This window comes from Megalobrama amblycephala, linkage group LG11 (genome assembly GCF_018812025.1).
Source record: "Megalobrama amblycephala isolate DHTTF-2021 linkage group LG11, ASM1881202v1, whole genome shotgun sequence".
Lineage (NCBI taxonomy): Eukaryota > Metazoa > Chordata > Actinopteri > Cypriniformes > Xenocyprididae > Megalobrama > Megalobrama amblycephala.
Window position 1 is genome coordinate 22423148 of NC_063054.1, and position 18345 is coordinate 22441492.

Below are 18345 nucleotides of genomic sequence, written 5' to 3' on the forward strand. Positions count from 1 at the left end.
GACTTTATAAATACACTTTCAGTGATGTTCCTAATGGAATGCAATTACCATTCTTTATGCTAACTGCATATCCAAGATACATAATCATGCTTCATTAGTGCCAAAGATAATCAGTCTATCGTTTCTCTATGCGGCTCTCCTACGCACTTAAGAGGAATGTACCGTTTACTTTCGTAAAGGTCAAGAGACTTTACCAACTCACTTCTTTTTACTGACAAGAGCAGAAAATTTCCACTTTCCCACTAAATTTGTTTCAATTTCATCATTTATGCAAAAGCTGAAGTCTAGATTTTGTGTGTGGGTGCCAAGCTTTTGATGTGTGATGACCTTAGAACACATCCAAGATATTGCTCTACTCTGTCTGTATCCATCCAATTTGAATGAATAGAATAGAATAGAATAGAATAGAATAGAATAGAATAGAATAGAATAGAATGTGTGGTCAAAAAAGGCAAAGCACATTTGCTCAAAAATAGTTTTTTCTTGTTTGTCCAATTTAGCTCATTGAAAAATCTTACCAACCCCAAATGCTTGATTGGTAGTGTATATGTCAACATAGTTTATTTAATTTAGTACTCTGCTAAATTTAAGATGTGTGCCTCAAGCACCATAAGTTGCATAATATCAATGTTTCTATAATAGCTTTTATAAATACATTCTGGCCATGTCCACACAGCAGCAGAATACGGTTGTCAGTCCTGTATTTGAGTCCTTAATACGGTTACGTTCACACACAGTACGGTTAATAACGGGAGTGACAATCGCATTCTATAACTGAACTCACACCCATTAATTTTCAGGACTCACAACCACATTCTCTGAAAATTTGCGCTGTGTGAACGGAACCGCACTGGACAACTAGTTGTCTGTCACATATAGGGTTGCCACCCGTCTCGTGAAATACGAAATCACCCTGTATTTACAGGTAAAATGATGCGATTTCTCCCGTATTTGACATAGCTGAATAAACACATAAGGATTTTGTAGTGTGGAGAATACTAATAGCAAATATAAAGAAATACATTTCACAATAAGTAGCAGAGAAGCTCATTTGTGCGGCTTTGCGTCCATAACCACCGAGTTTCGAGAACATGCGCTGTAAACCTGCACGTTTTTTTTTTTAAAAAACATGTCGAGCTCACATCCGCTCTTTGAACGCAAGAGTCTCTCCAGATATAGGGCTGAATAGGAAAAGGTATCAGTGGGTCTGTTCAGTAACTAATGATGAACTTAAGGTGAACTGCACACTTTGCAGAGAAGCATTCCAGTTGCTCAGACTTAAAGCAGCAAGCAGTGACAGACACATATGTGCTTCATCTAAAGGTAGCCTATTGCTGTTGGGTTTTTTTGTTTGTTTTGTTTTTTAAAAAAATTGGATAATATATTAATAAAATATTCCATACAATATCAGAGGTTGGCAGACATGATTATATTTTTAGACATTAGACCAACTAATTAATAGATTATAGCCTAACAAATGTTATTAATTTATCATTTAGCTAGGCTACTGTATATTAATCATACATAATAAATAATCCTGTCATACAGTTTGACATTTAAAAAAATTGATACAAATGGGACAAATACTTACATAATAATGTAGTCATCATTTAAGTACATTAATTAAAAAAAAATCATCTCATCCTATGAAGAATTGTCAAAAAAGTCATTTTATTTACTCTCCCTCAAGTAGTCCCTAGTCACATCATACAGTGCAACTTATGCTAAGGGGTTTCGTGTGTGTGTGGTTTCACTTTCGGTAACTTACAGCGACGGATATATGAGCTGTGTGTCATTTGAAGGTTTTAGATCCAGTCACTTGTTTTCCACCGGAGCCGCTCTCATCAGTTTCGTATTCTATGCGCGACTCAAATGCCGTGTCATGCGTGAGACGCTGAAAAGAAGGACGTGAGACGCGAGTGCAACAGTTAAAGGTGTCCGGCGAGTACATGATTACATTGAAGCTGCTGTCGGTTAATGAAGATTTTTGATGGACGAGCTCGATCGCGGCCCAATTGGACTCTGTCGTGTCAAAAGTGATAAGACTTATCCACCTTATTCCTACGCCCCATGACGCTTTGAGCGAATCACGGGTGTAACTTTAAGTTGTAAACAGTCAGTGAAAGGCTCACTCTATGAACGCAATAATGCGTTTTTTTAAAAACTGGGTACAACGAGATGACATCATTCTACTCACCCTTCAACCAACGAACATTGAAAGGACATTTAGAAGTGTAAAAGCATCAACAAGGTACTTTTAAAAGACCGTGATTCTTTCCACAGCAATAACGAATGGGTTAAAATATAACTGTAGTGATCTGTATTATGTAGCCTAATATACGTTGCCTTAATAAAAAATGTTAATGCACTTCAGCATTGCGTGATACTATTTCAAAGTGATTTCCGTTATTTTCACAGATAATAAATTGAATTTACCTGTGAAAACAAACCTGGAAAGAGACATGAGGAGAAAAATGAGAGATTATTCATGCATTCCAGTGAATTATTAATAGGATATATCTTAAATTAAATCAGGAGAACAGACCACAAATATGCAATATATGTTGTCCTTTTTCATACTATTACATTGGAATGCAAAGGGACAAAATAAAATTATCATGAGGATAGAAAGCAGCGACTGAAGAGCTCTTGCCATAGATATTCTTGTTATAGCGTCACGTTAAAATACCAAGCGTTATGCTATTCTCATGATGTCTGAAAATAAAACAAGAAAGAAAAATTGACAGCTCATTCAGTCAAACTGACGGGTAAGCTTTATTTGTAGAGCAACCTTATGATTTGAAATGATTCGTTTCAGTCTTTTTAAATGGAAGTTCCCCAAACCGGAAGTTCCACCCATAATTTAAAACGCAGTAGGCTCGTCAGGAATAAGGTGGATACGTTTTATGGATGTCGCCATCTTTGAAATTACTTTGGAGAATACGGGCTTGACTCTTGTTGCACGTTCATACAGACAGTATTCAAGACACTGATGTCAGTTGCTGTTTGAACAAGACATTTCGAGACTCACACACCTCTAAGTAAATGCGGTTGTCAATCCCAAAAACTGACAGTGTTAAACCTGGCCTCTGTTTTCTCAAGCTTACCTAAAGTTTCAACACTAACCATCATTTTCATCCTCATTCGTCTCCACTTTATTTCACCGGGTGGCCCACATCACCCTTGTCATCATTATACAGCTAATAATGGCTCATTCATAGAACACTTAACTCCTATCCTGCCCTTGTCTGAGACTACGGGAGTTTCACCCTCAATAAATCTACTTGAGAACTAATTAAAGCCTCTTTAACTTTGGCTGGGTCTTGAAACAATAATTCACACATGCTCACACACATAAATATCACACAGGGCACCTGCTGCCAGCAGAGGTCAATGAGTTCTGGTGTTTTGTGTTATGGAAGAGGTCTAATAAGGTCACAGTGGTATTGCCACAGCACTATATGTAGATTTAGGTCAAAAGCACACCTCACCAAACATTTGACAAGAGGAACTATTTTGTGAAAGTGTGAGAAACCAAATCGTTCGACACTCCATTCAACACCCTTGTTTCAGTATTACTAACGGGCTTGTCTGTGATTTACATGAACATGATAGACACGGACAGACAGAGAGACAAGGAGGGAGAAAACGGCAAAAAGCTGGTGACTAGAGCGAGAAACGACAAAAACAGACAGATTTAGAAATGAGAGGACAGGAAGAAGGGATTTTTCTTTATTCTTTCATTGGGGCTTTCCAGTTCAGCCACATGCAGATATATGACTGGTGACCTCGGGGTCTGCACGCAAAAGGCTTGATACAGTAGTTCCCAAACTTTTTTTGCCCCATTGTTACACTCTTTACCTTTAACAAAGCCATGTTTTTACTTCTGGTTGGGAATAACTGGCATGGTAGACACATATTTGGCTGTACAGTTTTAAGATAAGATCTAATTGGTCCAGACAGTGGAGATAGCATGGGATCCTATGCATGGTGATGAAGTTAATTAGATCTTTGCATCGATTGGGAATGTGCCGGTTCGATGCAGACATCCCATAATGTCTCTGGAAGCCTTGACCGACATTCTGACTGAGCTCTTTTGTGCTGAATACACAACTAAGTGTTATCTGAGCTCACTTCAGTCATACTTCAGACACGCTTATCAGATTAAAGTCAACACGACCGCACGGTTTCACAACCAGCAGACACAGCAGACGTAATAAGGATATTCTACGTATATATGATATACCGATAACCATTCTATGACTTCACTGCAGATTTAGGTCAAATGTTTTTTCCTTTTCTTGTTTTTGAACTATGATTGCATGCATATAGATAAATATGTTCACTTGGCAACCAGCCGAAATAAAATAAGCTTAAGGTTTTTTTTATATTATATTTTATTTTATTTCTGTTCACGTTTATTTTATTTCAAGTAATGAAAATGTTTTTATGGTTTATTTAGTTAACAATAGCCTCAGATCATTCTAGATTAATATATTTTTAAAAAAATAATATATATATATATATATATATATATATATATATATATATATATATATATATATATATATATATATATATTATTTTAAGTGGTCATCATACTAATAAAAAGTGAAATATATTACAACTTTACAGGATATTACAATCCTATAAAGGGGCCAAACATTTCACACTATCATCAACATAACATCGCTGTCGGGCGTAAACCTTGTATCTCCAAAAATTATACTTTTCAGGAAATGGAAAAAACACTGTATTTTTTAAAATAATTAAACACCACTTTGTCAATATTGATATTGTGGCTTTATATGTGTTCAAGTGTGTTCATATGTCATTATTAGCATAATACAAGGTTTTTGACCATCAATTTTCAGCAAGTTTCAGACATGCGTGTTTTGTCCATCATTAGAATGGCCATATCTGAGACAGTAGGTGCATCACATTATGTTTTCATCAACTTACAGGTTATAATGTTTACTGTATCTATGTCGTGCTTTGTATTTTTCTGTCATTTGGCCAAAATCCCATGTTATTGAGATAAAGTGCTACGCACTGGTTATTTAAAGGTCCCGTTTTTCGTGTTTTTTTGAAGCTTTGATTGTGTTTATAGAGTGCAATATAACATGTGTTCATGTTTCGCGTGTAAAAAAAAACAGTATTTTTCACATAATTTACTTATCTGTATACCGCTGTTTCCACTGTCATAAAAACGGGCTGATGACTTCCTTGTTCTATGAAGTCCCTCCTTCAGAAATACGTAACGAGTTCTGATTGTGCCAGCGGTTCCTGTGTTGTGATTCGACAGCAGCTTCTGCTCCATCTTTCAAGAATAATCTTTGTGTGAGTGCGAATCTGGCATTAAACTGATTGAGATAGAGGAAGCTGTCCTCAGCAAAATGTGCTGCACATAGTTTTACATGTGGATTATAATTTTCGGGAACCGAGTTAAACATAAATTGTAACCATTGATCTCTAAGTACAGCGTCCCTGGGAAGGCCAAACAAAGGTGATTGGACTGCGGGATGAAGATAACAGCGTTTCGACGACATGGCGACAAACACACTCTACAAACGCAACTCTTGCTCTTCTCCGTGGGAGCGCAACAAGACCACGCCCCCTTTTTTGTGTATTCCTGTGGGCGGAGGTTAGTCAAAAAACTGTTTTAGTGACGTCATTAAAGAAGGAAGTAGAGGGATGTAGTCCAAACTGGCCGTTCGATGTAGGCGACTTCTGTTAAATAAAATATCTCGCTTGGCATTGAACTTTGAGCTTTAAAATTTTACAGATTTTATTTATACTCTAACAACAACATTACACACTAACTAAAGTTTGAAACATGGGATCACGAAGAACGGGACCTTTAAAACTAGACAAATGCTAGACTAGGTCCGTTCACACCAAGAACAATAACTATAAAGATAACTATAATGATAACTATATTTGCGTCCACACCAACGAACACTAGCGGTCTGTTTATTCTAAGCTCACACGCTGCGGTTTCAAAGTGTGTACAACATGTTTTTGCTGTTCTTGTTGCACTTACACAGCTTTAACCAGCAGATGTCCTCAGCATGCTATGTTTCGAGTGAATAACTAGTGTAATCGATCTAATCTAACAGTGAATTTAGCTGACAATGTCAATATAGTGGAATAAAAACAATGCCTAGTCTTTTTCACTGCAACTTCAAAGGAAGCAAGACAATGTTGTCGAAACTACCCAGCAAACATTGGTCCGACAGCAACGTCGTGTCCCTGGCCAAAACTAGTTGTGGTAAGAGGGCATGAATCGGTAAAAATTTGTAACACAGAACATTTCATAAAAACGCATTTAGATACATTTATACATGTCTACAGTTCTCTGGGGTTGCATGTATAATTGTTACTTTGACTTTTAGCTACATGTAGTTCAATTTGTAATAATTAATTAATTAATTAATTAATAAGATAACGTCAAAGACGTCCATTCATATTTCATTTTGGAGCTATTTTTCAACCATGACAGGACGTGTTGTAGGGACGTCTTTTCAACGGTCATTAAACGTCCAAATGTTTGCTGGGTAGCGCTGGATACCTGAGGTAATTTTATGTTACACAGTTTGCTAGCCTGACATAATGATCTCGTTAATACTTCTCACTATCTAGCCCGAGGGTATGACCAAAGTTTACTTTGAAAGGAGGTTCGACTTATCAAACAGTGATGGCTTTTTCTGGACCTCTGCGTTTAACTTCTCCGCAATGTCGTCTGCCATTTTAAATGCGCAAGCCCTTGAATTAGAATGGATTCTGATTGGTTGTTTTAACGTTTGCTTCTCTATATCGTTCTCATTATAGCTGTGGTGTGGACATGATTTTTAGAACTATATCGTTATCGTTCTTGGTGTGAACGGGCCTTAAGACACTCTTCTCCATTTCTCAAATACATAAGACCTTAGCCTTTATATAGTGTTTCTTGAGTAAAGAAAATGCTGTACTTATTCAAAGAACCAGAACCATCTTTATTAATGGAAGGATGGCGTGTGAGGAAAGTTCAAGGTAAAAGTATGAAGACATGTCTGTGTTCATTATGCCCAGCTCAATCTCTAAATGGATTCAAGTGCCTCTTGCTCAGGCAGAAATCAATAGTATTGTCTGCTTGTGCTACACCCCTGGGGAGAGAAAAAGCAATGCATCATCCCTTTCTCTCTCTCTTTCCTGGAGTACGCAGAGACATTGTTAATTATTCATGACTGAGACTGCCAGCTGTGTGTGTGAGTGCGACTTATTCATAATGGAAAATGTAGAGGGGGCATGGTTTTGCTTGAATTATTGTACAGCTGGGGTAGACAGAAGCCCAGATCCCATCATCATCAATCTCTCACGAACCCTACCGCCTGAGGATCTGCGTGTTGCAGACATATCGCACAGTAAAAATAACAAAAGCGACAACAAAATATTACACATTGACAATATCACTGACCCTCAGATGTTTTAGACCACTTTTGGTAGAGCAGCTAGAAATCAAGTGCTTTCTATAACTAGTCTTCTCTCACTGTTGTCACTAAGGTAGATGCAGACCAAAACCCTCTTTGAATAAATCAATACTAAACACAAAAGAGGTTAGCCATCCAGGAAAAACAATCAGTAAAAAAAACACAATGTCTACCTGACTTCTGCTCAAGATAGGTGGCGTTTATCTCCGCTATAATATGAAACACTCAGGTTGTACCATCAGGGCACTCTGAGGTCACATTCTGGGATGTGCTGATCGCAGAGGATTGATTCACACTCATTATAGCACATCTCAACTCTTTCAATGGGTCAGTTTGCTTTGTGCATGTTGCTTAAGATTATATAAATAAATATTAATAAATATAATATAAACAAGAAGTGATTATATAATATATTATTAAAATACTTAAAGAATAAAACACATATATTTTTAAAAATATAATTAATCAGCAAAAAGCAAATTTCAAACTTCTCAAAGGTTTACATTTTTAAATTCCAGTTGATTAAATATAAAACAGAAAAGCCACACATTCATAAAATCAGTTACTCCTGTCAGAAAAGCCTTCACAACAGAAAGCATGTGGTCTGATGAAAGCATTGTTACCTCTGAATGATGTCACAGCAGAACCATGTCAGTGCAAGGGATGATGGGATAGTCTGGAAATTCCAATTACAAACAAAACCATTCCAACGAAATAAAAAATATTCATGTTGTTTTAAATCTACATAACCTAACTTTGAACTCAGGCCACTGCAAGCACAATGACACAAGTGTGGTGGCATCTGTGGAGCTGAACGTTTCTGTGTATGTGAGTGCAGGGGAGGGGGGTCACGCATACCGGAGTATTTTGAGCTGAGGTTGATTAAATGTAGCTTGTATGAATCATGACTTCCCACATTGCAGGTCACAAAGCAGCATGAGTCATGAGCAAGTCTTATATGGTAACAGACAGGGCACACACACTCTCACTATGTTATGCCTGAATGGGTGCAGATCTCTGCTGCTCATCTGCAAAAATTACACCCTGAGAACTAATCTAAAACTATCTAACCCAACTGCCTCAAGAATCAAAATAAATTGCAATGAAAAGATTTCAGTGTTTTTCTGAAAACAGTCAGCTATAACCATATTCACAAAAAGGTGTGACTCTCGAATAATCCTGTTCACACACAGCTTACAGAAGCGAAGTCAAACACCTTTTATATTCTTGTGAAAATGATGAAAAATGCCTATTAGATGCAATTCTCTTTCAAAATGTGGACCTGAATCTTGCAAATTTAAAGGAGTCAGTTCGTTTACAGAAAACAGTTCTCACTCCTTTATAAACAAACTGTGTGTGAACAGAATTGTATTTAGCAAACAGGACACACAAACAAACTAACTAACTATCTTCAAATTTAAAGGACTGATAACTGTATTCTGGTGCTTTGTGAATGTAAGTTAACATTTCATGCATCCATATATAGTCAAGTTTGAGCTGACAGAAAGGCTGTGATCACATTCTCAGAGAAAAACAGGTATTCCAATGTTTTAAACACAGAGAGAATCATAACATCCTGGAACGATGATCCTCAAGCACCTCGAGCAAATTCTTTACGTTTCCAGACACACACACACACACAGATAAAAATGATTGCTTCAGTGTCAATCATCGAATGCATTATTGCAGCTGCCCTATGGAGATTTTTACCCAAGACATCACAGATATGACTTATATAAGTACAAAATGCATGCACTTACATACTTGTAAATATATTCACACATAGAGACAGTATCACACACCATCGAAACAGCCTGGCCACTGCCGAAACAACTAACCCAGATAACTAACTGGTGGTTAGACCCGTTAGAAGACCGTTTTAGAAAATGGGATGCACATCTGCATCACTGGAAGAATTTAATTACACATAGCAAATTCATATTAGAGTTGCCAGGATTTTATTTTGCACAAACCTCAAACCAACAGAGGCTGATGGAAAATCTCCCCATAGGAAAGAAGTGACACTTAGCACCACCCACATCTGCACTCTCAGGGTAAGTGTTTTACAAACTGTGTCATGTGTGTCTTTGATAATGCAAGTCTAAATGAAATATGAACATTTTCACAGATTATATATGTGCAATTTAGTATTGCAAGACTCTCTTTGCACGTGCCTTCTTTTATCTGACTCACACAGAAAATGAGAGTGATTGTGTCTGTTTAAACTGCGTCTTTCATGTCAGGAATATATTTCTCCTTTATTTTTGATGGGAAAATTGACGACCAGAGTTCACGGATCACCTTTGAGTCACTACAGTGGCTGTTTTTTCATTGACAAAGTAGCTTGTTCCTTTTCTGCAACCTGTCATGTATTCATTCAAAAGGGAACTATATGCTGAGGTTGTCAAACTTTACATTACTATAGTACTCCAAATACAACTACATGCTGTTTACCCTTGAGTAAACTGCTCTCTGCATGTGTTAGAGAAGTTACACAGTAGAAATAGAGAATGGACACCCTCAGGATCAGATAACGTGTTGGCAGCCTGAGTGACAAAATGCTAAGAGCTAATATAAGCACACAGAGATGTGCATTTGTTTGCGCGTGTCATACGCGCACGTAAGACACGTAGTAGGTTTCCAAAACAACGGTGGTTCTCCGTTCATAGGTCTCAGCTGCTGAGAGATGTGACAAATATAGCAAAATAAAGGTGTGAAAGTATGATTCCTTCAAAAATGACAGAGAAGACAGGAATATGGACTGGGCCTGAGTGAGTCTCAGACTATCAGGGGCCACAAAAGCCTCAGACCGCATGGCCCAAAACTGCCAAAGGAAGCTAAATGCGCATAGCACAGGTCTTCTCTGCACATACAGTGCAAGCTGATCACTAGGGCCCCCAGATACTATTTATAGGTGTCTAATGTTAGCCTACCAATACATACATTTCCTTTTTTTAATAGCTAAACTCATTGTCTGTCTGTCTATTTATCTGCTTGTCTGTCTATCCATCCAACCACCCATCCATAGTTTTTTAAGTCTTTTATAATAATTAGTTCACTTTCAAATAAAATTTTCCTGATAATTTACTCACCCCCATGTCATCCAAGATGTCCATGTCCTTCTTTCTTCAGTTGAAAAGAAATTAAGGTTTTTGATGAAAACATTCCAGGATTATTCTCCTTATAGTGGACTTCAATGGCCTCCAAACGGTTGAAGGTCAAAATTACAGTTTCAGTGCAGCTTCAAAGGGCTTTAAACCAGACGAGGAATAAGGGTCTTATCTAGCGAAACGATCAGTCATTTTCTAAAAAAAAGAAAGTAAATGTATATGCTTTATATAAGCAAATGATCGCTTTCCAAGTGGTTCCGCCAAAACCGCACTTTCGTATTCTTCAAAAAGCTTACGCTGTATGTCCTATGCCTTCCCTATTCAACTTCACAAAAAGCTGCATTGAAACTGTAATTTTGACCTTCAACCGTTTGGAGGCCATTGAAGTCCACTATAAGGAGAATAATCCTGGAATGTTTTCATCAAAATCCTAAATTTCTTTTCGGCTGAAGAAAGAAGTTTGAATCATGTAGAAGAATGGTCAGAGTTTTCATCCTACCAATTTAAAGAAGAGTCTTCCGATTAGTCAGTTTAAGAGGATTCGTAGGATTTGTATGTATAATGAAAGGTATGAGATACAATGTAAAGATTTATGTCAGAGGTTTTGCGAGAGAGGTTATAAAAATACTTGGATTAAAGAGGGCTGTGGCACGTTTCGAAAATACTGATCAGCAAGTCTTGCTTGAACAGTGTCTAAACCGACCAACAACAGATTGGCTTGTATTATCCAATATTCCGCTCTAAGCAATGAGTTTGCAAACATCGTACGTAAACACTGGCATATTCTAAGCTCAGACCCTGCACTGAGTCAGTTTGTTAAAGATCCTCCACGAATTGTCTATAAACGAACCCCTAATGTACGGGAAATGTTGGTCAGAGCTGACCAAGGATCGGAACGATCCACGAATCCCTTCTCAGTCCCTGATGGCAACTATAGATGTGGACAATGTGCACAATGTAATTTTACTACAAAATGTCACACTTTTAGTCATCCGCACTCAGGGAAACAGTTTAAGATTAAGGGAATAATTTCATGCAATACTAAAAATGTAATTTATATGATCAAATGTCCATGGTTTGGCCTATATAGGTAAAACAAAACGGTGTTTAAAAACGCGTATAGCCGAACACAGAAGTAATATACGATTGAAGGACCAAAAAAATCCCATTGCTGTGCATTTTGATTCTTTTAAACATAATTTATCGACTCTTCGTTACTTAGGCATTGAACAAATTAAATTACCTAGAAGGGGTGGTGATATTGACAAAATCTTACTACAGAGGGAAGCTTTTTATATTTATACATTGAATACTCTTTCTCCAAAAGGTTTAAATTTGGATTTTGATTTAAAACCTTTTTTTTTTTTTTAATTTGATTGTATATGATTCTATTTGTTACTAGTGTTGATATAATTATTGGGTGATGAGCATGATGATTTGTAACAGGTGTGATTGATCATGTTGATGAAATTAATTGTATCAGGTGTTATTGACTATGCTGAGAAAATGTAAAGCAATTGCCATTTTGTCACTATCTATTGTTTGCCTGACCTGACGAAGACCTCTTTGGTCCAAAACGTTGTCCTTTTAATAAATTCTGAGAGCAGCAGTGACAGTGTGCAGTTTTTTGTTGGTTAAGGCTGAAGAAAGAAGGTCATGGACATCTTGGATGACATCGGGTGAGTAAATTTTATTTGAAAGTGAACTAATCCTTTAATACATTTCTTAGAATTTCAGTTTTTTTAATTCTACATCCTTGCATTCAAATTCAAATTGCATTCAGTTTGCGACCACAGTTAAAACTGAGAAACTTAAAAAGACATTTGGGTGGTGCTGTAGAGGTCTAGACATTGTGAGAAATCACCAATATTTTAAGACAATATTATTGCCATTATCATCATCATCTTCTTATAATCCATGAAGTCATAAACCATGTATTTTCCCCTCTAAATGGCTGTGTATTTGTCTGGGTGCGTGAGTGCGCATACTCTCCTTCAGATAAATCATTTTTAAAGGTTATGATCCCAAGTGTGCGCAACTGAGACTAGTTGTGGGTTTTCGGGTTAAACACATATAAAGTTGACTAAGAACGAGAGGACAAATATTTCTCTCTCTCAAACACGCACACACATAAACATACAGTGGAAATATTCAGATCAGCTCGAACCTGTAGAGTGTATAACTGATGTCAGACTGTGGGAGGTTTCTGCCCACTGCTTGCTTTGTGCTGGTGACAGGGTTTCCTTTATCAGCCATCTGACATTTGGGATGTGGGATTCATGCTGTTGACCTATTCGAATATTATCCGTTAACTGTTTTTTACAAGGCTTCCACAAAACTCAGCACTTCAGTTATAGAGATGCTCTAAAAATGCCAGAGATCTGCCTCTTTTTCTTGCACACTGACATCCACCCACACACATACGCACTTGGTAAGCCCTGTTTTGTGTCAATAAAGATGTAGCATCTGTTTTCATACTGATTATGCCGCAGAATTTTGCTAGCCTATGTAGGGTCACCGGCAGCACTGAGGGATCAATACGAATCTTGCAGAATATTGATTCAATCATGATTAAAACACTGAATCTTAACACGGTGTGTAGCCTGGGAGAACAGCAATGCAGATATTTCTGAATTCCATCAGTAATGATACAGCGCAGGGATGTGGGGCGCATTCGCACATACATCCGCATGAAGGGCCCAAAGGGTCCCTCAGGGAGTGCACTGGCCAGTTGAACTGTACAGCTATTGTCTTAACCCACTGCTGCTCCACATTGACTTTATGTGCGTTTAATTTACTGTAAGTGCCTACAGAGGTTGACAAGTGTAGAACAGAGCACTGTGAAAAGCCAGATATCTGCAATATCCTTAAGTTTGTTGTCCTGAAAATGTGTTTCTTCCACAGCGTTCAGCGCAGGCTCTCTCTGCAGATACCCATTCTGCACTATGCAAACCTGCCCTCAATTGGAGGACAAATATATTTGTATATTTTGAGTCTGGCTTAGTGGTTAACCCTTAAATGCATACCTCGGGTCTTTAGTGACCCGTGATGTCATTCACTACCCTCCTCCTCATTCATTTTTTAAAGTTAGACTTCAACCTTCTTGGTATTCCTTACTTGATTCATTATAAAGAATATAACATGAAAAAAATCATAAAATTATAAAAGAATGCCTATTTTTGTAAAAATTGTATAGGGTCGCTAACGACCCGAGGTGTGTATGAGTGTACGTATATTTTTTTCTGCACAACAATAATTGAATCTTAGAAGACGGAAAAAGTGCAATTCACCTTTATTCCACAAGGTGGCAGTGTCTGATACACAATGCTGAAGTGATGACTCATTCAGACAGAAAACAAAATAATAAGAAAAACATGAAATGGCTCAGCGATTTACTGCAGAGCAAGTACTGAACGCATCAAATATGACTGTAACTGTTACTGGATGGATCTGGTGAAGCTGTTAAATATAGTTCTGAGAATATGTTTGAGATCACGAATAGGCTCATATTTGCGACCTCAAACATAAAACTAGCCTATTATTTGCTGAATTTACTGGGAAATGAGCTCTGATGAGGACAGTGATGATGGCATAAAACATCTGCTCAAACTGAGCCCTTTCAAGCTCCAAAAGGTAACAAAATATGATTTATTTTATTCTTCTGTAATTGCTACCCTAATATCAGAGGAGTTTTATATTATCACGACAGGTAGAGATCCTTCCGTGTTAGATACAGATCCGGGTCGATAAAGACCCGAATATGTAAGAATGATTGGTGAAACAGTCATGCATTTAAGGGTTAAACATCTAGGCTTGTAATGGAAAGATTGTAAATTTGAACCCAACAATATGTGATATATAAATTCTATCACCACTGAGCAGGGTGTAGATTGAAATCCCAAAATTCTTTTCAAAACTAGAAACAGATCAAACGTCCCAATTGTGAAATTTGTTTCAATCATTTTGCTGTAAAATGATTCTTGTACAGATTCAATCATCTCAAATCATGCTAGAGAACATGGACATCAGGTTTGACACAAACTTGTGGAGTTAATATGTAAAAATGATAATATGTAAAAATGTTGTATTTAACTAGAAATATTTTCACTCACATGTTTCGGACCCCACTCTGTACATTACAAGATGAAGAAAGAAAAAAAATCACAAAGATGACTTTTAAGAAAGAGATGGATTTATAAGAAAGAAGAATTAGTATCTTATTCATAAAGTAATAATGATATTACCTGTGATCATACATTTCCAAACAACAGAAGAAAAATCACACTAGAATGATTCAGCTCGGGCCTGGGTTAGTCATTCAGAGGCAGGTTAAACACTGAGGGAATTAAACTCGTACGAAATCTGTCATCTGAATGACTCAGTACTACAGTGAAGACAGGTAAAAATGAGCCCCTCTTTGGAAACCACATTTTCCATTGTTAGTAAGAAGCTTTCGAAAAACTACCAGCTTTCATTTGACTAAATGAAAGCACTTCTTGAAACAGAGCTTAAAGGAATAGTTAACCCAAAAATGAAAGTTGTCATCATTTACCATCCCTCAAGCAATTCCAAAACTTTATGACTGTATTTCTACTGTAAAACACAAAAGAATATATTTTGAAAAATGTCCCACTGCTTTTTTTTATTCCATACAATAGAAGCCAATAGAACATTTAGGTATTTGCAAACACAGATGACATGTTTTTGTGGGCGAAACCATCCTGGTGACAGAAAATGAGATACAGCTACAGGACGGAGTAATGGGCGTGCCGAAAGGTGAATTGCTACAACAGAAACTAACCCCTAATCCTACCTCATACCCTGACAGACAGCTTTCGCAACCAATGAGTCCGAGCCCTATAGCTTTCGGACACGCCCATTACTCCAACAGATACCCACACTTGGAAAATGACAGTTCTACAGTAATAGTCTATGGAAGCCACAGAATAAAAGGGTGAAAAAAGACAATTCCGAGTTTAAATATCACAATTCTGAGAAGAAAAATCTGAATTGAGAGATATAAACTCAATATTCTTCCTGTTTCCTCAGTTTATATCCCACAGTTTTCTCAGAAACGTGCAATTACAAGATATAAAGTCCAAATTTGGAGATATAAACTCGCATTTGCGAGAAAAAAAGGCACAATTCTGAAATAAAAATGTTATAGGTTTAACACCATAACATTAGTACATCATGTCCCCTATGAACTGCATATGTGAATATTATGTAGACCTATTGTTTACATCAAATTCTTGCTTTAATAGGTTTCATAAGCCCAGTCTGTCCGGTTAATGGCTTGCAACCTTAAACTTCAAATGGCTTCGACCATGGTATTCTGTAAAAATAAAGGCCATCTTTTTTCATTCTGATTCTGACATCCAAAAGCACAACAAGACATCCTGTCTCTTATTCCGTGAACTTCTCCTGTTTTCCTCCACTTGTTACCGCTGTTTTTCTACCACCACAATGAGGATGGATGACAAACAATTAGCATGAGAGAAAAGAAATAGAGAAAGGAAAAAGTCCCTTCTGAACCAAGTGTAGTAATGGCCCTTGCTAGTTTCTCCTCTTAGTAAAAACGCTCACGGAAGCCCTTTCTATTTGCAGACAGGCCACGCAGCAGTTCAGCAGCCTGAAATGACATGTCTGAAACTGCCTGGTCTGGTCCGGCTTGGTTGGACTGGTCTGGTTCAGTTCTCAAAATGCGAGGGCCGGTGCGTGCCGCTAGCCACGGATGCGGTTTAGCATCAATAAGCGTTTTGGCCCGTCTGTAGTGTTACTACTCCCACACGTTGGAAACAAGCCTCCATGTCTGCGTGCATCTCTGAGGGAGCGAGCGAGAGGGACTCATGTATCCGACAGTGCCTGACCGAGGTCAGCCTCCCACAGGCCGCAAATGACTCCCTGTAGCCCTGGGCAGACGGGCCCGCCTAGGCCAGCGGCGCAGATCCACGCTTGTTTGTTTATGAAGGAAGCGGCGCACTAATTCCCGCTCTGCGTAAGTGCCTATTTTTAGCTCCTTTAATCCTTCAATGGATTTATAATGGCTCAGACTGCAGAGATGAAGAAAAAAAAACATCAATAACAAGGAAAAAGAACGAGAAGGATAAAAAAAAAAAAGATGATGTCAGAGGTTTTTATGTGACCTTTCATTATATTCTGGGTGAAAATATCCACCTGGAACCTGGATTTCCAGTATTTTCCAGTGTCATGTTTAGGTGCCATATTTGGATTTATAGTCTAACATATAACTATTCCAGGGATGATTACTAAGTACATAGACAGGACATGGTACATGGTAATCCACACTGGACATGAATTTGTCCACCGCATAGAGAAGAAAATAAATCAGCATCCTCTCCGTCTGTGTGTCATCCCGTCTGGCCCGTTCGTGACTCCGTTTAACTCTGGAGATACAGAGTTAAACGAAGAGACTGTGAAAGCTGGCTAATCTTTATTAAACAGGGATGTGAATTCCCACACTAATGTGTATCATGTTCAGGAAAGAATTATGAATCCAACTCAACTCTCAGATGATATTATGAAACATTCTATGCAAGAAAACACATTCTCTCAAATTTTTACAGCAAAAAGGTTTAGATGGACTTAGATCAGGATCGAAATCAATTATGATCTCATTTCCACAATCAGATTTCTCTCTGCGAGTCTATAATTTCTATTTAGTTGACTATTGCTTCTGACTTGCTGAAATTGAAGAACTGTTTTGACACATCCACAGCCACAATCATTTCACAACACTCTGCTCTCCCAGCATGTGTGTGGTCATACAGCTGTGCCACTCAATCTGTTCAATGTTTGCTCAGACCTCGTATGGACCGCGGCCATTGATTCCTTCAGTTGCATGTGTGCAATACATTCTGTTTGATCGACGCCGCGCATTAAAGTCAATGGGAAATGAACACTAATAAGATGCACAATTAGTCACATGGCATATACGGCTCAGGTGAAAACACCTATGTGGAAATTGCAAAGATGTCTTCTAACCACAAGCATCCAGGTTTGCATGCACCACTTGAGTAACTTTCACTGAAATGAATGTGAACGCTAACCTCCTTGGATTTACTAGTACCAACACTGAACACACTGACAATGTGTGTCTCGATGTACAGATTTTGCTCAGATTGAATAAGAACGCTCAGCACAGACATACTCAGCTCTGAATGAATCACCACACATCAAGCTGTGCCTCTCATACTGTAATCATTGAGCCTGATAAAAGCCTTTTCACAGCCCTCCACCTGCCAGCGATCTCGAGTGATGACTCACCAGGCATCCATCACCTCACTGCAGAGTGACTCAGTTACTGCAAACTTGCAGGTCATTTAAGGAGAGCGCTGACGCACTGCACCCTCTGAAAACACCAAAACTACAGCCTCAACCACCGACCCAATGTAACCTATGAAACTTTACAACAACAAAATAAGTTTCCTGTTTACATAGGTGCACTCAGTATCACTCCAGTTGCAAAGGGTGCCATTGTGTAGCATGTTTAGCAGCAACCTTCGGGCTAGATTGCATATCTGTTCATGAAAAATAGGGATAATAATTTCAAAATATCTTGGTGTGTGTATATTATATATATAGTCATGGTTTGGTACAGCAGGGGGAAGAAAACTAAACATAAAATTGCTCTTTTTTTATTATTATTAAACTGTGTTTTTTTAAACAAATGTGTCTGTGTTTAAATAAATAAAATGATAATACATTTTCTTAAAGGTGCCCAAGAATGCTTTTTCACAAGATGT

The 18345-nt window shown here is 37.8% G+C and overlaps 1 protein-coding gene across 4 annotated transcripts in view; it reads right to left on the reverse strand.

The window, feature by feature from the left end:
* Positions 1-18345, reverse strand: part of bach2b (BTB and CNC homology 1, basic leucine zipper transcription factor 2b) — a 119442-nt gene that overhangs the window by 51081 nt on the left and 50016 nt on the right. The window contains exon 1 of one of the 4 annotated variants that reach the window (XM_048206758.1): positions 8093-10589. The exons of 2 other annotated variants lie outside the window; for them this stretch is intronic. The gene's annotated coding sequence lies outside the window, so the exon portion shown is untranslated. Of the gene's footprint in view, positions 1-1768; positions 2764-8092; positions 10590-18345 lie in introns of those variants that run through there. One more of the 4 variants, XM_048206759.1, reaches the window with a different exon arrangement.